Genomic DNA, 21,623 nt, shown 5'->3' with positions numbered 1-21,623 from the left:
ACACACACAATAAGCTCCCACCATGGGCCACACAAAGTATTTCTGGCACTTTCAAATACAGCTTTATTAAATTTACTAAATAACTCATGCATTGAGGGTCTATCAGGTTGAAAACCAAGCACAGTAACAAATTCTATGGGTACTTATTAGATCATATTTAGAAATAAAGATGAAATAATACTGGAAATTCAAAGAATCCCTAAAAAAACAGAGTTTAAATAGTTATGAGCAAAGGGTTACAAACCTCCTTTCCTTTTTTTAGATCACCAAGGGTGCTTTTCTCCAAATATATGTAAGACCTGCAACCTCACAACTGCCTTCAGTAAAAGGAAAAAACCAAACACACACAATGGAGCCCACAAAAAGAAATCTGTGTTTCATATTCCTTTGGGGCTTCCTGAGGCTGTGGTGCAGAGTACCAAGCCTGGGTGAATTAAGCAACAGAAACACGTTGTCTCGCAGTCCCTGAGGTTGGCAGTCTGGGATCAAGGTGTCACCAGGTCTGGTTCTTTCGGAGACTGCGAGGGAGAATCTGCTCCAGGCCTCTCCCCAGCTTCTGGTGTCTTGCTGGCCATTGGTGGCTCTCCTTGGCTTGTAGCTGCATCACTGCAGTTCTCTGTCTTAACCTGCCATCCTTCCTGTGTCCTCACATTCTCTTCCCACCCAAACCTCCCCCTCATAAGGACATGGTCATGGTGGAATAAGGCCCATCCTAATACCTCCTCTTAACTTGTTTATCTGCAAACAGCCTATTTCCAAATAAGGCCACATTCGCAGATCCTGAGAATTAGGACTTCAGCATATGTGGGGGGAAGACAATTCAACTCAGAACAAGGGGGCTTGGATAACAAACCAAGTACTTCTGGGTTTACAAAAAGGAAACGATGCTAAGCTGGTATGATTTGTTTTAATGTCAGTTTTGATTCATGAACAATGAATGTTTGAGTCCAAAAGCATCTTAACGTAGACAGTCACAAGAAGGCGCGTGTCACACCACAAGACACAACACAAGATGCTCTTAGATCAGACGGCCATATGGGAGCTGATGACAACGCATGTCCTGACCCAGTGACCAAAAATAAACTATCAAAAGCTTCAAAAAGACTAATTTAAAAGGCTACTAGTAAAGTCTGATTTTTGACAAGTCACGATTCCTCATAGAGACAGATTGCCTAGTTATGCAGGGAAAGGGGACACAGGACAAAGTAAGAGGCAGAGCTCTGCTTTCCAGTCATGGTTTCCTCAGAGAGCTGGTAGATTTAGGCAGAAAATTATAGAGGCCCTTGCATTTGTGGGTTCCACATCCTTGGATTCAACCAGCCATGAATAGAAAATACTTGGGGATTGAGAACTATGTCTAGATACTCATGTTGCAACAGAAGAAAGGGTGGGGGAAAAACTGTAATTGTAATGTATACATGTAAGGATAACCTGACCCCCTTGCTGTACAGTGGGAAAAAAAAAGAAAATACTTGGGGAAAAAATTTCCAGAAAGTTCCAAAAAGCAAATTTTGAATTTCCTACTTGCCGGTAACTATTCCCACGGCATTCAGATGGCATTAGGTATTATAAGTAATCAAGAGATGATTTAAAGTACATGGGAGGATGTGCATACGTTATGGTACACAAACCACACCATTTTCTATAAGGGACTTGGGCATCCACAGATTTTGGTATCTTCAGGGGGGTCCTGGAACCAATCCCCCTTGGATACATAAGGATGACTGTAGTTTTTATCAGTCTCAGCATCCTTAGGAGAAGTTGGACAATGATCTCTAATTGCTTCCCCAACTTGTGTATCTGTCACCACTGCACACTCAAAGACCTGGTGAGATACACTCATGCATACCTGAGACAGGGCAAGAAGCAGCTCTTCCCAACGCGCTAAGGTGAGATCCTCAGGCCCTAACCCACGTTGTCTGCACACTGTGGGCTCCACTGACTGAACTTTGACTTGCCAATAGATGTGACTTGTGCTCCCACAAACAGTGAGGGGATGGGGGGCAGGGAAATATCAGATCCCATGAAATGAAAAACTTAGACCAACTCTTACTAGGCACCACGTCCAGATGCTCCTCTTGTTTCTTCATGGCTTCCTCTCCACTCACTCATCAGCCCTGGGGAGTCACTCCGAACAGCCTGACCAGGGACACAGGAGCTAAGGCCTTTGCCCTTGACAGACTAGAGAGCCTATGTGGACGATTCAACAAACAAAGGTATCCATGAACTAAAAGGATCATGGCCAGAGTTCCCGTCTTGGTGCAGTGGAAACGAATCCGACTAGGAACCTTGAGGTTTCGGGTTCGATCCCTGCCCTTGCTCAGTGCTAAGGATCTGGCATTGCCGTGAGCTGTGGTGCGGGGTCATAGACGCAGCTCAGATCCTGCATTGCTGTGGCTCTGGCGTAGGCCGGCAGCTACAGCTCTGATTCGACCGCTAGCCTGGGAACCTCCATGTGCCTCGGTTTGGGCCCTAAAAAGCAAAAAATAAAATAACTAGGAATAAAAATAAAAGGCTCATAACCACATGGACAAGTGTCCACGGAAGGAGAGAGGAAGAGTCATTTCATAGGGCAGTCGGGTCTGGGGACTCTGGCCACCTTCACTGGGATGATTCAGGAATGCGTAAGGGCGAGGTTGAGAGACTGACTTTTGTCTTTTCAGAACAAGGAAACCACCGTCTACAGAGCAGGCGGTAACACCTGCATGTTTGCGTGGCTGTGAATCCACTGACGGCGGTCATTAGCTGAACGACTGCTTTCACACAGTTTTCACCAGGATTCCAGCTCATAGCGACTGAACAGTGTCTTGAGAGCCTCAGCAAAGTCCCCAAAACTGGCTTCCATTTGAATCCCTGAAAACCTCCTCAAAACACACAGAACTGGGCCTCTGTACATCCATGGATGAAGACGCCTCAAGACTCTCTCCTTCCCAACATCCTGGGCAGGGTGGTACTAGAATTCTTTGAAAAATTGTCTAGAAGACAGTCTTTTCCCCAAATATCATTTGCTGATGAAGGGTAAGTCAAGCTTCTTGAGGGCAATTCCTCCAGAGAGGTGGGAATGAAGTTAGGTTTGGTTTAGTAAATTGCTCTGAATTTCCAGAAGGGTAACTGAAGAGCCCAGCTTTCCTTCCAATGTCTATTGGAAAAAAGGCTCTTTGGAGCCCTTGCATATCAGAAATAGGAACTGCTGTTTTCCCATCCAGACCACATTTGAAGGGGTTTCTTCTTTCTACTTTCCTTTCTTTCTTCCTTTTTTTGAGGGGGACCACACCAATGGGTCGCAGCAGCGACCTACGTGGCAAGGCAGGATCCTTGACCCACTGTGCCAGGCCAGAGATCAAACCTGGGTCCGAACCTGTGTCCCAGGGCTCCAGAGATGCCACGGATCCCGTGACACCACAGCAGGAACTCCTGACGGGACTCCTTTTCAGCCAACAGTCATAAAGCTTCCAGCATTCCATGGAGGGAAACGATTCTTTTTTGGCTGGATGTTTAGACTGGCTACTTGCTTATGAGGATGGAGCAGTGATTTTTGTCGGAGAGCAAGTTGTTGGTTCCCCTGGAGTGGGAAAACTGGAATGGCGTGTCACTACTCAAATCAGTAAGACTAAGATTGTCAAGTGATTTGTCTGCTGCCACTAAGATGGCATGCGGATGCCGCTGTCAAGACTTTTCTGGCATATGGCACATTGCAGACGTCAGAGTGGGGAGCATATGTGTGTTTTTTACAAAGGCACATGCTATGGTGTTGATCGAAGGCACACAGTATGAGAAAAGAAATCTGCTGAGGGACTCAGTGCAGCTTCTTCTCATGGAGAGACTTGATCAGATGCGAGTCATCCTCAGGTGCAGATGCTCAGGTGTGCGGGGTCAGGTGTGCTTTTGCATTTGCATGGGGCTTTATGCTTGGTAAGGAAAAACACAAAAAATAAACAAACAAAAAAAGCAGCCACACAAATATACACAGGAATCCTTGATGAATCTCTGCAAATACAAATCCCTCGTCCTTTGTCCAGACCAAGGCAGTGACGTGCTCTCTTCGATGTCATAATTACTTTCAGTTACATGTGTGTGCAAGTTGCCACCAGTGCTTCCTCACTCACCCAGCTTCCCACAGCGGTGACGGTCCCTGGTTATGAGGGCATCTCAGCGGGTGTTTCGTACAGAGACACGGCAGCATAGGAAGCGCTGCTTTAGGCGGAGAGACTCGTGATCACTGATGGCAAGACCAACAACAGTGGGTGTAAAGAAAAGTTGGGATGCGGGAGGAACCAGTCCTTTATCACCAGCTGATCTTCCCCATCAGAGGTAAAGGGGGTCCTTGGACTGGATGGTTCAGATCGGCTGTCATTTCGGCTGCAGCTCACTCCTTTCTCGGTCCCATTTATCTTTCACTTGATATTGTCTGTGACTCAAAGACTCCCACCCGCAACAGAGACTTTGAATAGGTGGGGAGGAGAACTAGGGGCTTGTGGGCACCCGATGGGAGGCGACTGGGATTTAGGCTAAGACGTTACAGGATCTCCATTTTAACACCTCAAAATGTTCATTTTGTGCGGTTTGGAATGTGATTTTCAAAGATGACCCTAATCTCGGGGGAAGAGAGAGTCTGTAGGACAGATGTGAGTTGTGCCAGACAGCCCACTTTGGCTTCCCTGCGAAGAATTAAAGTAGATATGCTAAAAGGTTGTACCTCTTTCAAGGCTGATTGTCCCTGTAAGAAAGTGTTAAACCACAGTCGGTGATGGAAAAGGCTGATAAGGCGTCTAGTCGGTGCCACCGCCTCCGTGGGTGGCTGCTCTTTTGACATATCTGAATTCAAAGTGAGGGGCTGTTTGTAACAGTCTCATGTACAAGATTTCCGTGGTCAGAAAGGTCTGCAGTATAACGAACACCAGTATCAGCGTTCGAATCTTCACAACTGCTTGGATGACTTTTTAATTGGGGCTTAATTCAGTTAATGACGGCAACCCTTCCCCATTTTCCAGGATGATGAATTAATATTACAGATCATTAATGTTACTAAATTGGCATAATGATAGAGTAGATGTAACGTCTCAGTGACGTTAAGACCTGCTTTATAATTTGGCTCTTTTGTGATGTGCCTTAAACAGGAAAAGCATGCAAGCAAGCCTCTTCATAGGAGGCTGCATGTAACGACTTGTGTCATTTTCCTTAATAAATTATTGATATAGAAAATCCCAAATGGAAGACTTCTTCATCTTCAGACTGTCCGTGAAGCCCACATTTTCTTTCTAATATCCACTTCATCAGTGTAAAAGTTAGAAAGCGACAGCGCCTGAGCCAGGTTTTCTAATTAGACAAGACTGTATTTTACATCTGCAAAATACTCGTGCTTAGCGAGGAAAAAATGAGAAACGCGATATGTTCCATTCTGTTGCAATGGTTATACCATTTTAATCTCTTAAGTTCAATATATATCCTCTAGCAGGCTATACTTCTAGGATTTCATTTTTAGATCCTTAAGGCTGCATATATCTGTCAAACCGACATAATGAATTTAAAGTGCTAATGCCTAGAAGACCAGAAAAAACATTGAAATATATCCTTGGTTGATTAAATTACCACCTCCAGCTACTTTCCATCCTTATGTCCAAATAGATTTTCTTTTTACTTACCAAGTGCTGGATCTGGAAGATGTGGAAGATGTAATTTTATGGTAAAAACATGCACATGGCTTTAGACAAGAGCATTTTATTTAAGCATCTTTTTAAAGTCTGTAGAGTATTTCTGCGATAGGGCCTGCAATTTGATTACAGGTCCTTTCAATTATGCTCAACCTGCAGGTTAACCAGGAACTTTCACGTGTATTCTCGGAATGGAATTTATGTTAAACATCTGGAATGCTAATAATATTCAAATGTTCATGACGGCAATATCTAAAATAATGTGAACTTGTTTTGCAAAAATATAAGGCAACCATGAGTACTAATCTTCATATTAAAAGTTGTTCCTTCAGGAACTGCTTAGATTGACAGACCGACAACGCAAGGCAGCAAAAATGACTCAAGAGACATGCCTTTCTCCTAAACAGGGTGTCTTGGGTGTCTACGTGGTCTGTCACAAAAATGGGACTGGGTGCAAAATCTTATTTTTCCTTGCAAAAGGGACAATCGAAATAACCCTAGACCTAAAAATGCTACGGACCTAAGTAAGGAGAAAATATTGGTCCACTCAACTTTTACTGCTGGAATTTAAGGTAGATTCACATCTGGAAGATATGTCATATCTTTCTATATGCCTGTATTCAAAGAGAGTACACTGCCTTCAACACACAATCTGTACGCACTCATCACATACTCCAATGCAGACACACGTACACACTCAATTACACAATCACAGAACTCAAATATACACGTATTTCAGGAACTGCCCTCACACAAAGGAAAAGGAGCAGCAGATGCAGCTGCAAGGTGTGGGGCTCCTTTTCCATTGGAAGATGGCTCATTATAAGCATCCACTGGAGGACACCCTGTCCTGGTCACCAGGCCCTGGAAGGACCAATTCTGACCACACGGTCACTGGTCACACCCCTCAGAACCTGACCAAGGGCGTGAGAGAACAATTCTGCTATCCCCAGGGGGACGTTTCTAGAACCTGGAAGTATTGCCACACAGTGCAAAGACAGTGAGTATCAGTGGTTAGACCTTGGGGTGCTGTGATGTCTGGGGGTGAAATGAAAGACCAAAATGAATGCAAAATAAAAGGACAAGTATCAGAGGAAACCGGGGCAGGGACGGAAGGCAAGAGAGCAGATTTGTAGCGCTTTGAAATGAAACGTTATAATCCCTGACGATCCTGTTGACTGTGAGCTATAGCACTAGGAGTACAACACAGGAGAAAAGATACATTGTGGGATAAACAGCTTCTTATAAGGTAAAACTGAATGGCCCCAATAGATGAATAAGGACGCACAATGGAGAGGAAAGAAGAAATGAGTCAGTGGCAATATGAGAAAAAGGCAAAAGTGAACAGAGGACAGAAAGGCAGAAAAGAAAAAAAATGTAAATGAGTGAGACAAAAAAGCCAAAAGACGAAAAAGAAAAAAGAGAACAAGAGGGGGAAAGAAGTAATATTTTCCTTGATAAAAATGCACAAAAGGGAAGATGAACTTTGTTCTTTTTCTCTTTCTACTCTCCTCTCTTTTTCTGCTTTTCGCCTCGCAGCACGCCAGCCTAAGCTGAGAGCTGTAATGTCATTAAATTGCAAATGCTTTTTCATTTCCGACACACACTGTTTACTTATCTGGCAAAAACATATGTTGGAAGGAATCCGTTAAATTCTGCCCATTGCCTTGGGTAAAAGTGCAATGGAAACGGACCCACCGAGCGTCCTCTTTCTTCTTCTTTAGCACTGCCCTTATCTACAAGACGGCTTCGCAGAAAACTGGCTAGTTCAATGAAAAATGAAGATACAGCGGGAGATTAGGGAAGAACACTGAGCACAAAATTCCTGGAGAGAGGGTCACTCCATTGCAAATGATTTCACTCCTCTAGATCTGCATAAATTACTATTTTTAAGGCATCTCCAAAGTCTGTATATTTTTCTCACTCTGTCAAACATTTAATTTCACGCCCCGTGTTCTGAATATGCTAAAATGCATATCTCTGATGCACCTTTAAGCCAGAAAAACGAATGCAAAATTGAAGATAAAATGATGTGATTTGCACTACAAGCCTATTACTTGAGGTATTTACATATAGTTTACCTCTGCAGTTCTGAGGATGATTTATTAAAAAAAATCTGGATTAAGCTCATATAAATATGTATAAATCTTTGTTTAGAAAATAGATTTTGCAGCTGTTGTGTCAAAAAAGTTCTTTAAGATTCTGTGAAGAATTTTCCTTTTAGCATGCTTTAAGAGGGGGGAAAAAAGGGGGGGACAGAATTTGACATTCTGCTTGGCGGGGTGGGGGAGAAGAGAGTATTCCACCACCCGGCGGTTATAAAGACTCCTTTATTGCCCTTCTTGGCCCAAAGCAGGTTGGCCCCTCCTTGCTCTTTTACTATATTTATTTAATTCCCCCCCCCCTTTTTTTTGCTTGAGCCCACATAATAGTGCCCTGGATTACTAAACTCAAATTAAATATCGGTGTTTAATGACTGAAACAATCACGAGCCTTTTGGATTCGAGTTCCCCCACCACCACCACCACCATCCAGCCCCTTCTCACGTCTTTTCCTAACATGTTCTTTTCCAACCCATCCTCCAAGGGTCTCCTCACTGACACCAAGCTCTGGACCTGCCAAGCGACTTCCAGCTACTGATTTAAAAATGATTGTTAACACACTGCAAGCAAGAGATCTTATCTGATGCAAAAGCTATTCTAAAAATACTGGTGCTTCCTCTAAACAATGCCCATGTGTGTGTGTTGGCTTCTCTCTCTCTCTCTCTTTCTCTCTCTCTCATCTAGAGTTTTGCCTCTTTGTCTGAAAAATGCTTCATTTAGTCCGGCCTCTCACATACCCCTCTGATCCCCGTCCCTCTGTAATCATTGCGAGGGAATTACTCTTTGCTGTTTTCTTGTTAGGCTTTGGGTTTAGGAGAATTTAGATAACAAAGTTGACTAATTCAGGGCTGAACACACATTGGACTCTGCAAATATACCTCCCGCCACACGATAAGGGCAGGGCCAGCTTCTGGGCTGCACCTGCCGAGATGCTGTGGGAACAGCTGCTTCTGGAAGCAGGTACTGCGAACAGCTATTTCTTCAAAGCCTGCATTAATCCGTTTGCAATTAAACAAGAAAGGGATGTTTACAGGCATTTGATCGCTTTCAGGGGGAGATACGAGCTTGCTTACAGAGATTGAATTCCAGTTCTGGTGTGCTGCGCCTGCTTTAAGTTGGCTAATGACAATTGAAAAGAATGAAACTGCAGTCATTTTTAAAAGTTAAGAGTCATTCTTTTCGCACAGAATGGCTTAACAATCCCCCCTAGTGGTCTGTTTCCTGTTACTGTGATTTATGAACACTCTCCTTTCCAAAACTGCCCACTCGGGTTTGTTTATAGGTTCATAGCAAAGAAACTGGGAGAAAAAAAAGAAAAAAAAAAAAAAAGTCAGACTATTTAGAGTTGAGATGCGCTTTCACTGAATTCCTCCTTTCCTACGCCCAGACAGAACCTAATTTCCCACACAGTGATTGGACTAAATCCGACCATAAAGCCAACTTTCGATCTCGAGGGTTTTCTCGGAACTGAAGCGTAACCTCAGAGCGGTGGGGTCCACACCCTCCTCACTGAAATCGAGGAAGCGCCCAGGGCTGTGATGCACCCAAAATGCTGGCTCTGGGCTTCGGAACGGAAAAGGAGTACATCATAGAAACGGCCTGTGCCCTTCCTTCCAGAAGGTTCGGTCCGAACTGGATTATTTCAGTCCTTTAGGATGAAATTACCTCTACGTGATAAAGAATCCTATCTGTTTCTCAAGAGGAACCACTAGGAAAATGCCTGGTCATGGATGCCATCCAGTGTCCAATCCTTTTCTTTATTCTGTGCCCCAAGGGGGCGAGTCCTGCAACCTCCAGTGTTTGCAGGTGGGGTGAACCGCCTGACGCCCTCCGTGGCTTCCTTGGAGGACCCCGCCTACGCACGAGGCCAGCTCGAACTGGGCTGAGGCCACCCACGTTTTCCCAGCTTTGAGTGCTGAGATGAGGTGATATCCCACTCCCCTGACAGCCGGCTTCCTTTCCCCTGGCTGGGCCCACTCATGCTCCCTTTCGGGACTAGACAGAAATAGAATCTAGGGCAGGCACTGATCGTGGAAGAGGCTAGACAGCACTGCCCCTGTACAGCTCAGATGGGAAGAGTGTCAAGACTTCTTATATGACTGGATATCTTTGTTCCGGCTGTCAGGACAAAATACCACACCCTGGGCAGCCTATAAACAGCACACATTCACTGCTCACAGTTGTAGGGGCTCAACATCAAGATCACGGTGCCAACATGATCGGTCCGGGGAAGGTCCTCTTCGGACGGCTGACTTCTCACTCACATGGTGAAAGGAGGAGGGAGCTAATTTAATACTAATCCACTCCTGAGGGCTGAGCCTTCATGACCCAGTCACCTCCCAAAGGCCCCAGCTCCTCATACCATCATATTGGGGGTTAGGAGTTCCGCATTTGAATTTGAGAGGGGGAGGCACAAATATTCAAAGCACAGCAGTGGAACACGGAAGAAGAAGAATACCAGATTTTGACTAAATACGCATCTGTCAAAAACAGTGCCAAATAATCCTGAAACCCTAAGCCCTGACCCATAAGAAGCTTATGACATTTGGAAAAAGTAACATCGAAAAATGAATCAGCTGCTAACCTCCTCACATGTCCGCACGGAAAGCTTGGCTTTTAAGTCTGGTTTTCTCCCAAATGTCTAGACTATCTTTTATTTTCTAAGAACAGCTGGACTTGGCTTCATTTCCTTCCTTTCAGTTTCTGCAGTCTTTATTCTGGTCTATAAATTATCATTTCTTGCTAGAAATATCTCTGGGAGCCCCAGGGCCTCCTTTATTTATTTATTTACTTACTTATTTAATTCATGTTAATCCCAGTGGCAAAAAAGATTTACCTAATCATGCAACCTTCCTTTTCAGCATTGTGCTCTAGTTCCCAACTACATCATCATGAAACTGAATCTCCTTAGCTTTGAGGCTCCCAAAAAGGACTGTGGTCTTTTCAATCCATCATTTAGGAATGCAATTGTCACCTTCCTCTAGACACAAGGCCATAGTTAGTGAAAACTGCTTGCTCTGCCTTGAACCATGACTTAGTTTTTGACACGTACACATTTCCGTCCTGCAGAGACATGTTCCCTGTCGAGCTGGTGAAGCTTAGGCCTCAGGGACTACTGCAGAGGTCATTTCTAAGGACTTATACATGATTCTGCCTTTCTTTTCTTTCTTTCTTTCTTTCTTTTTTTTTTTGCTTGTTAGGGCCACACCCGTGGCATATGGAAGTTCCCAGGCTAGGGGTCAAAGTGGAGCTACCATCACACATCACACAGCAAAGCAGGATCTGAGCTGCGTCTGTGATTTACACCACAGCTCATGCCAACACCAGATCCTTAACCCACTGAGCGAGGCCAGGGATTGAACCCGCAACCTCATGGATCCTAGTCAGGTTAGTTAACGGCTGAGCCAGGAAGGGAACTCCTGCCTTTGCTTTCTTAAAAAGGATCCCTTTCCCTCAAACGGCATAGACTTCAGGCCCCACAAAATCAGTGTCTGCCCCAGCCCTTTATCACTCCACCTGGATGTGGGCATTCACTCAGTCCAGAACCTTCTTAGGAGCCACATACATGCCAGCCCCATCCTCTTTTTGAACAACCTGGCCTGTCTCGCTTGTGCATAGGGTAAGTTTTAGGAGCTTGAGGGCTTTCCCCTACGATTATGTTACCTTTTCCATAAGACCATCTAACAAATGACTCCGCAGTAGAGACTAACTCTTCTTTACGTTCTGTACCAAAATATCAAAGTGCTGTTTTAATATTTTTAACAAACTGAAGAAAACATCTGACTGTTTCTGAGGAAGCTGGAAACTATTTATTTATAGGTTTTTCATTTTTATTTATTTTTTTAATAAAAATTTGTCTTTATAGGGCTGCACCCACAGCGTATGGAGGTTCCCAGGTTAGGGGGTCCAATCAGAGCTACAGCTGCTGCCCTACGCCACAGCCAAGCAACGCCAGATCCTTAACCTGCAGAGCGAGGCCAGGGATGGAACCTGCAAACTCATGGTTCCTAGTCAGATTCGCTTCCGCTGCGCCATGACGGGAACTCCCTATAGGTATTTTATTAAAGATTATTAGAGGCTAAAGCTATAACTTCCCAATCCCAAGGTCATTCAAATACGCATTAAAACAAGCAAACATTCGTGGAGCGTATTCATGGCTGTATCTTTAAACCCAGCATGGGGGGTGGTAATGAATGCTTCTTGAATAAGTCAGGACTGGAGGTGGTGGGTGGAGATGGTTACCCACTGGTTGGTATCACTGAAGAAGCAGGGGAATTTAACTGGCTTCTGGCATGGGATGCATCCGGCCATCAACCTCTTCCCCTGCTGGTCCAGCTGTCTTCGGTGTTGGATTCATTGCCAGCGGGTCTAACTCTGTACGCTAGCATGGCCCTCAGTATCTCTAAGCATATACCCTAATGAGCACAGAAGCCCCAGAGTAAAAAAACAAAAACAAAACAAACAACTACAATAAAACTCCTTTTCCCTTAAAATTTCCAACACAAAGTTGTGAAATCAAGTCTCACTGGGCCAACTTGAGGTACAAACTGAGTTACTTACTGCCCCTCCTGGCCTGTGCCTGGGGAGTGGGCCACCGCTGGGCTGTATGAGTGTCTGGGGAGTGGGAAGGGGACCAGCCCCCCATTGAGACTATGTGATTGAGGAAACAGGGGGAGAGGGTTTCCTAACAGAAAACTGAGGAGGCCACTTTCATTTCTCTATAGAAAAATGTAAAGAATAATTACAGAGTGATGGAAATCTCCATAAACGGCTGGTTGGAGTGTAAGTTGGTAGAACCCTTGTAAAAGATACTTTGGGATCATCTTGTGAGGTTGCACTCGTGTGTTGGCTGTGACCCAGCCGTCCCCTGCCTTGAGGGTGTCCCAGAGAACTGCTTCCACACACGCACAGTGATGTCCACAACAGCATTACTCAGACTACCTCTTGGTTACCTGGAGGCCCAGCACGGTGACAGCTCATCATCCCAACCCTTCTTCATTTATGAGCTGGAAGACTTGTACAAAGAGAAATGTCCCCTCATCTATTAATACAGTTCATGTAGGTAAGACAGGGTAAACATTTGACTTTATTCCCCTTTATCAATTTTCAAAATCAAGATTTAGTTTTGCAATGGCAACCAATTTTTTGGTATCCTTATGAACTCAATGCATTTAGCCATGTTGGACGCATTTCAATACATTGCGGTTTCTGTTCTTACTGATGCTCAAACTGATCCACCTTTGGCTGCAGGGAGCCTTTTCAAGTTGGCTCCTAAGTCCATTAGACAAGACCTTGGTAATCTTTGATAGTTTCCTTTCTTTTTGGTTTGACAAGATGCTCTGAAATCACTTTGGACCTTCCACGCCCCAGTCCTGGGGCAGCAAGTTCTCCAAGGAGCCCTAGCTCCTTTGAGTGAGAAATGATATATGGAGCTGGCACTAGAGGTGCCATTGCTACTGGCCTCACCATTGTTTCTGGATTTTTCCGGTGGAGAGCACTAGGCATGAATATATACTAAAGATAAACTATATCAAGAGTTCACATGAGAGTTTTAATTTAAATTCAGGACCGCAAGGCTTTACCGAGCTCTTTCTATATCACACCGTATCTTTCTCCCACATTGAGAATGCGGATTCTCAAAACACTTTGCTTTTAGTAGTTGATCATTTTTACTAATGGGACAATTTAATTGGCAATACTGTTTCAATTGTTCTTACAGGTCTAATTAAAGTCATTCAAAGAAAATTATCTTAAAGATATCACTATTTTCCTACAGAAAAAATTAAATTGCGATATTTTATACTTAGTTCAAAACATTATGGGATATCCCATTTATCTTCTGGTAATGTTGGTGATACATAAAGTTGGCAGTCTTAGTATTTTCCTGTTAGGGGTCTGAAGTTCAAAAAACATGCCTTTTGCCTTTTAGTCAAGTTTAGTCATGGAAGTGTTTCATTCACACATTTCACATGTCCATCCATGTAAGACATGCGGGACTAAGCCAGAGCAATGATTATTTGCTGTTGCATTAAAGAATGTCTGTGAGACAGCCTGCTGATGGCATACAATGGGATCAATATATTAAAAAGATAGACCCAGACTTTCAGTTCCTCATTGGTACATTAAACGTTTTTATCCCTCTCCCTAGCAGGTTAGGTAGGATTAAATGCCTGAAGGGTGGCGGGTGCTTTCCTTTAGAAGGCCCTTCTCCCTTCAGAAAAGTATAGGAATTTAGGAGTTCCCCACGTGGCTCAGCAGGTAACGAACCCAAATAGCATCCATGAGGACAGGGGTTTGATCCCTGGCCTAAGTCAGTGGGTTAAGGATCTGGTGTTGCCAGGAGCTGCGGTGTAGGTCGCAGATGCAGCTCAGATCCCAAGTCGCTGTGGCTGTGGTGTAGGCCAGCGGCTACAGCTTCGATTGGACCCCTAGCCTAGGTTCCCATATGTTGCAGGTGCGGCCCTAAAAAGACAAAAAGACAAAAAGAAAAGAAAACTGTAGGAATTTAAATAACATGCCCAATGTTATACCATTAAGTGATAGAGCTGGAGTGATCCTTGAGCAATAGAGGCCACACATGTTCTTTTCACTAAGATAAACTGTTGTGACTTTAAAATACATGAGCCATCCACGTGCCTCGCTCTCCCTTTATTTCACCCTTTGTATTATTTGTGTATTTGAAGGTGTACACCTGTGTATGAGTAAAGCTCATCTATAAGCATCTATGAACATGGATATACATACACACATATATTCATACATAAATAAGATAAAGGTAAGTTTGTAGAGAGCCAGGCATTTATACAATTCACAGATATGTCTAATACATACACATAGCTAACGCAGCCTCTTCAGGTAATGAGCTTTTTTTATATTAACTATGTGTCTGTTTTTGTTTTTTGTCTGTCTTTTCTAGGGCCACTCCAGCAGCATATGGAGGTTCCCAGGCTAGGGGTCGAACTGGAGCTGTACCTGCCGACCTACACCACAGCCACAGCAACGCCAGATCCTTAACCCACTGAGCGAGGCCAGGGATCGAACCCAAAACCTCATGGTTCCTAGTTGGATTCGTTAACCACTGAGCCACAACGGGAACTTCTGATCTGAACTTTTCTAACCAAGATAGATGCTAAGAAAAAGAACAATGCTCCAAGGAGAGGACGCACTGCAGGAAGTGTACTGATTTCTGAAATCCCTACTTATGCAGATGCTTAGTCTGGCCCCTGAAGCAGGGTGGGGCGACTTAATTTTAGCATTTGATCCTAACTTTAAATTTCTCACAATTCAGAAATCTACTAGATGTACTTCTAAGCAAACCTCCTAGTTTTTGTAATACATTAGACCTTACACCTAGTAGATACAAATTCTCATTTGTTGCAATTTGGCAAAAGCAGATGGTACGAAATTTTGTGTCTCCTGGTTGGATGTAAGGAGAGTCGGCTAAAGCTTCCACTACACCATTCCACAAATGTGGAATCCAATGAGTGAACATAAAATACAATGAGACACATCTGAAAAGTAGCTGCTGTACTTATGTGTTAATCACACCTCAAAGCATAACATTGTTTGTTGTTGGGTTTTTTTTTTTTGAATAACATAAGCAATAAAATCCTATTACAGATTAATCTTGTGCCAAATTTCGTTTTTTAATCAAATCTATTTTGAGCTAAAGAAAATACAAAAATGCAAATGAAGGCCTGACCCTCAGATCTTGTGAACATGTAAGGAATGATACACTTCAAAGACATTTTTTTTAAGTCAAAAATTAAAGCCATCAGGCAACCCAGCAAAACATACTTGTTTGTAAATATTTTAATTTTATATTCCATGTGAAGTTTCACCCTAATCAGTCTTTAGGAGGGAGGGTTTTTAAAATCCTGAAATTAGATGTTTACTAAATAAATACTGACCTAATTTCACTTCTCACACTCTCAGACAGCAAGTGAGAATTTAGTCGTTTCATGTGACGAACCAAAGCAAACAACAGCAAGAAAAGCCACGTTTGAAAAGAGTCAGTGCTCTCGAATGCGCAGCCCCATGCTCTCCGCATACAGCCCTTGAACACAAAGGGTGGGTGAGTTCACGGAAGGGTTGCTTGTGAGGCATTCCCCTGTGGGGGTCCCTCCAGTGGAGATGAAATATTCCTTAGTCAACCTGCACAAACTCTTCAGAACATTTGCATCTCAAAGTGAGAAAATGCTGTTCAAACAGGATGTGGAGTTCCTGTCATGGCTCAGTGGAAACAAATCCGACTAGGAACCATGAGGTTGCGGGTTTGATCCCTGGCCTCGCTCAGTGGGTTGGGGATCCGGCGTTGCCGTTGAGCTGTGGTGTAGGTCGCAGAGGCGGCTTGGATCTGGCGTTGCTGTGGCTGTGGTGTAGGCCAGCGGCAACAGCTCTGATTAGACCCCTGGCCTGGGAACCTCCACATGCCGCGAGTGCAGCTTTAAAAAAGATAAAAAGACAAAACAAAACAAAAACCAAACAGGATGCTAATGAAGCCGTCCACCACCTTGTTTGATGTTGTTCTTGAAGTTAAGCGAGCTCTGAAAGGCTCCGGGCCATGTGCCTACTTGTGGCTGGCACCTGTTTTAACCTTTGTGGGGCAGCTGTGTAGCTGTGACACAGACTCTTCTCATAAAAGGCCAACCCACACGCCGTAAATGTACAATATAACAGTATTTGTGGACATCAACTATATAATACCAAATATCACATAAACTACACTTTACTGCATGAGATTATACTCTGCAGAAGGACATAACCTATCATTACAAGGATGCTTCTTCTTAGAATTCAAAGCATAAGGAAGAATGCATTTTGGTTTCTGTCCTAAAGCCGGGGAACCCAGAAAATATTAGGAAATAAATGTATACTGTCGATGAAACACGTTAAACAAGTGGTTGGTGCATCCATCTTTCCTACTTAGAAGTAAATATATGACGGGAAAGAACTTGGTATTATTTCAAGATATGTACACACACATATGCACAAAAGTATAAAGTGTACAAAGTTGAAAACTTACATCAAGGCTGCAATGATACAGTCAAAGAAATTTTAAGATGTTCTTAATCATTTGTGTGATTACTACTTCTGCCTCATTGGATGGGTGCAGTCATTCAGAAGATGATTTTGCAGTATTTGTGCACAAGTGGAACAGTATTCTACATCCAGGGGACACACAGGCATGGCAAACTCAAAACCTCCAATATTAAACTCAATATGTGACATGAATAAAACAGCCCCTCTTCATGTATTTTCTCTTCTGGTTCATGACACATTATCTGTGGTGGGCAGAAGTCTAAGGTGACCCCCATGGACCCACACTCTTGATGTGGGCAGCATCTGTAAATACGGTGGGATTCCACTCTCAGCATTAAGTTACATTGTGTGGCAAAGGGGAAGGGATTTTGCAGATGTAATTAAAGCCCCTCATTGGAAGGCTTTGAGTTAATCAAAAGAGAGAGAAAACTGAAAGGATCTGATTTAATCAGGTGAGCCCTTTAAAAGAGGGTAGAAGTCAGAGAGATCCTCCTTCTGGCTCTGAGGAAGAAAGCCACTATGTGGGGGAATCTGTGAGAGGACCGTGTATGGATGGCCTCTAGGAGATGACAGTGACCCCTGGCTGACAGCCAGCAAGGGACTGAATCGTGCCAGCAACTGCATGAACTTGGAAGAAGAACTTGGGCTCCAGAAAGGAAGATGGCCCAGCTGATACCATAATTGTAGCTTTATAAGCCTCTGGGCAGAGGATCCAGCGAAGGCATGCCTGGTCTCCCAACCCATGGAAACTGACATAATCAATGTATGTTGTTTTAATCCACTAAGTTTGTGATTATTTGAAAATTGGAAAACTTGATACAACATATATATACTAAGGCGAGCACCAATAAGCAGAATCATAACTGGGGGATGTCTAAAAAAGTCTGGGGGAAGGGGGAGCTAGTGAGGCTTCCCAGAGGACTTAACACTTAAGTTGGTCCCAAAGATCAAAATTCAGGGGATTCCTTTTTTTTTTTTTTGTCTTTTAGGGCTGTACCCATGGCATATGGAGGTTCCCAGGCTAGGGGTCCAATCAGAGCCACAGCTGCTGGCCTACACCACAGCCACAGCAACGAGGGATCTGAGCCATGTCTGCAACCTACACCAAGCTCAAGGCAACACCGGATCCTTAACCCATTTAGCAAGGCCAGGGATCAAATCCCAGTCTTTAAGGTTCCTGCAAGTTCATTACCGCTGAGCCATGACAGGAACTCCTTAGGGGATTCTTATTAATTAAACAATTAACACTTTCCTTCCTTCCACAGTTCACAAGAACCAAAATGAGTGAGGCTGTGTACTGATGTAGGGGTTTCCTCTAGTGCATCCCAGATGTTCACCAGTTCAGGGCGGTGAGGGGCCCTCAAAGGCCAGTACTTCTTCCTGTGCTTGTAGGTAACCCCACTAACATTGAACTTTTAAGGCTCCAGTGTCGGACCTTTGGCAGGTGTGAGCATGTTCAATCACTACGTTCTTTCTAAAAACCTAAATTAAATTGCTCTTACTATAGCTTTGGATTTTTGCATACAATTGTCATTTTGAAATATCAAAGAGCTATTTGTTCCATACACTCTTTTACTCATATTGTTTGTTTGTTTTTTAAGAAGCCTCCTCCGCCATTTCTTATACTGTAACTGTCCTTCCTTTCACATTTTCTCATAGGACATAATTCACATTGCTTTGTCTTCTACCCTCTTCAATATATCCACAGTCCTGTCAAAATACTAAAATCCAATCGAACTTGCTTCGGTAAAAAAATAATGCCTTTCCAGCTCTTCCATGGAAGGTTTCTATTTACTATATCTAGGTCTTATAGAGTAAAATATACTCCGCTGCTCTGTAATATTCAACAGCAGTCCAATATGAATTTTGTTTCCATATCCTGTGTCTACTTAGTTATGCCCCCATTTTATGTGAAACACATTTGTTAGCTACCTTCATAGCTATGAGTACAACGGCATCTTTTAAAAATACTTTTTAAGGTAAAAATTATATAGAGTAGAATGCATCAATCTTTAAGTGTGCAATTTGGTGAATTTTGATAAACGTGTACATCCATGTAATAAACATCGCGTCAAGGTAAGAACATTTCTAGCACCCCACAAAGTTCTCTCTGTCCCCTCTAATCACTTCACTCACTGGTCTTGTTTCTATCACCATAGATTAGTTTTGCCTCTTCTAAAACTTAATATGAGCAAACTCCTTCATATATGGCTTCTTTCGTTTAACCTAATATTTTTGTGATTCACTCATATTGTTGCATGTATCATTGTTTGTTCCTTTTTAATGCTGAGTGATACTGAATTACATGAATATAGCACTATTTGTTAATTCATTCCCCTATTTATGGATATTAAGGTTGTTCCCAGGTTTGGGCCATTTTGAACTTTTTCTTTTTTTCTTTTTTTTTTTTTTTTTTTGGTCTTTTTAGGCATCTGGAAGTTCTCAAGCTAGGGGTTGAATCGGGGCTGCAGCTGCTGGCCTATACTGCAGCCACAGCAGTGCCAGATCTGAGCTGCGTCTGCGACCTACACCACAGCTCAACACCAGATCCTTAACCCACTGAGCAAGGCTAGGGATCGAACCTGCATCATCATGGATACTAGTCAGGTTCTTTACTGCTGAGCCATGAGGGGAACTCCCACTCGATACTTTTTTTTTTATGGAATAAAAGGTTGTGTATTGCAAAGGGATAAATAAAATGCTTAAAAATTACACTTGTTAATAATGGGATTAGTAAATACACAACTTAAAAACATACTAACAGGAGTTCCTGCTGTGGCACAGTGGGTTAAGGATCCGACTGCAGCAGCTCAGGTCATTGAAGAGGTGCAGGTTCAATCCCCTCTGTTGCTGCAGCTGCAGCACAGGTCACAGCTGTGGCTTGAATTCCATATGCTGTGGGTGCAGCCGCTAAAATTTTTTTAAAATCATAATAACAAAATAAAAGGTTCTTATTTAACTGGCCTCAATAAAAGTGGCATATTCAATAAAAAAAGGAGTGATAATATGGTTGATGGAGCAGACTGACCTAGGAGATTTGAATGCCTTTTCTTTCCCTTCCCCACAAATGCAGCCCAACAGCATCAGGCAGAGATTCCTCCCAACAAATGCTGCCCTTCCTATCCCTCTCCCAGCTGGGCCTATGAATGTTCTGACAAGTCTGTCAAAGTGTCTTTTGCAGACATGAGAGGCCTAGGATGTCCGTCCTCCATGCAGCACAAAATACTTCACTTGAAGTTTGTTTTAATCAAAAGAAGGGAGTAGAGTGTTGCAGCTAATAAGCTTTAGAGCCGACACACTCTCAATTCTGTCACTTAACTGTGTAACATCAGGTAGATTGCTTAATCTGTCTGAACTCATCACCCCTCAAGGTCGTCAAGAGGATTACCTTATACAAAGTTCTTGGCGACCACTGAACCCCGTAAGTGATATACATCAGTCATCACTGCTCGTTTCCTTTTCTAGATGTTTTTTTCCCAAAGTCAATGAAGCAAACACTTACAAATATGCTAAAATAAACATATAGCTTACAGATTCAGTGCACTTACAATTACTTAATCACCATAATCTTCATCATATCTCTGAATACTGGGAAAGTTAACAGTGGAAAGGGTAGGACTGGGAGCCCCGGGGGCCTGGATTCTAGTCTTGGCTCTGCCTCTGTGTGACCTGTGTGATCTTGAGCAAATTATTTAGCCCCTAGAGGCTCTAGATTGCTTATCTGCAAAATGAAGGGATTAAGAGAATCCTTGACACTCCTGTACAAATCTATGATTTTAACTTGGATGAAGTAACATAATTGCCACTCTGCTCAGATCTAACTAGTCAAACATTTATGATAAAATGTTTCACATCCCCTCACTCCCCTCTAGCACTTAGGGAAGAAGCCAAAGCTATGGCAAAGTGGGTGCCTTGATCATTTGGCCAATTAGAAAGCTTTTGCTGAAGAACTCTTATTAGCAATAAGACTTTACACTTAATATGGCAGAAACAAATACCTCCAAACAGGTAATTCAAGTGTCCCTTGGACTGGTGGGAAGACTTGGCCTCTGGTCCTTCTCAGGGTGACCTTTCACAATACTTTTATCATCCAGACTAAACACTTCTCCTGACAAATTATCAGATGAATCCTTTCTTCACCAATCTCAGTTACAACATTTACAAATTAATGGTCCACTGGTATAAAACAATTTGGATATTAAAGTTTAAATCCTGGATGTATTGGAAAAGAAAGTCTCCTCATCTTTCTGTATTCTCATTTAAAGAGAAAAATGCCTATATTTCATTTCTAAGGTGCATATATGTTTCAAATTTTAAGATCCTAAAGTTGAATGCATCTGGAAGTTCCTGTTTTTGCAGCAGGTTAAGGATCTGGCATTGCCACAGTGGTGGCATGGGCTGCAATTGCAGCAGGGGTTTGATCTCTGGCCTGGGAACTTCCACATGCTGCAGGTGTGACCAAGAAAAGAAAAGAAAAGAAATTGAATGCATCTAATAGTGTGTTTGGAAAGCACTCTATCATAATTTGGGTAGCAATACCTTTTTTTTTTCTTAGTAAAATTAATACTAAATCTTGGAATTCCCTTGCGGCTTGGCGGGTTAAGGCTCTTGAGTTTTGTCACTGCAGTGGCTCAGGTCTGGCCTGGGAACTTGCATGAGCTCCGGTGAAAGAAATGGTCTTCATAAAATCTTGGCAACTGTCAACATAGCACCAAGGACCTACTGGACAGCATAGGGAGCTATATTCAGTATCTTGTAATAACAAAAATGGAGAGGAATCTGGAAAAGGATATATACACACAACTGAATCACCTTGCTGTATACCTGA

General features: G+C 43.1%; 1 protein-coding gene across 9 annotated transcripts in view; it reads right to left on the bottom strand.

Moving 5' to 3' along the window:
* The window catches only part of GPR180 (G protein-coupled receptor 180), a 290,476-nt gene that overhangs the window by 219,288 nt on the left and 49,565 nt on the right, over positions 1-21,623 (bottom strand). Inside the window, exon 11 of one of the 9 annotated variants that reach the window (XR_014819701.1) lies at positions 889-4,658. The exons of the other annotated variants lie outside the window; for them this stretch is intronic. The gene's annotated coding sequence lies outside the window, so the exon portion shown is untranslated. Of the gene's footprint in view, positions 1-888; positions 4,659-21,623 lie in introns of those variants that run through there. 9 annotated transcript variants of the gene reach the window in all.

This window comes from Sus scrofa, chromosome 11 (assembly GCF_054392235.1).
Source record: "Sus scrofa isolate SSC_HxYL_T2T_F1_AM1 chromosome 11, Sscrofa_HxYL_maternal_Yorkshire_Landrace_v2.0, whole genome shotgun sequence".
Lineage (NCBI taxonomy): Eukaryota > Metazoa > Chordata > Mammalia > Artiodactyla > Suidae > Sus > Sus scrofa.
The sequence above is the reverse complement of the archived record's forward strand: the minus strand, read 5'-3'. Positions and strand labels throughout refer to the sequence as shown.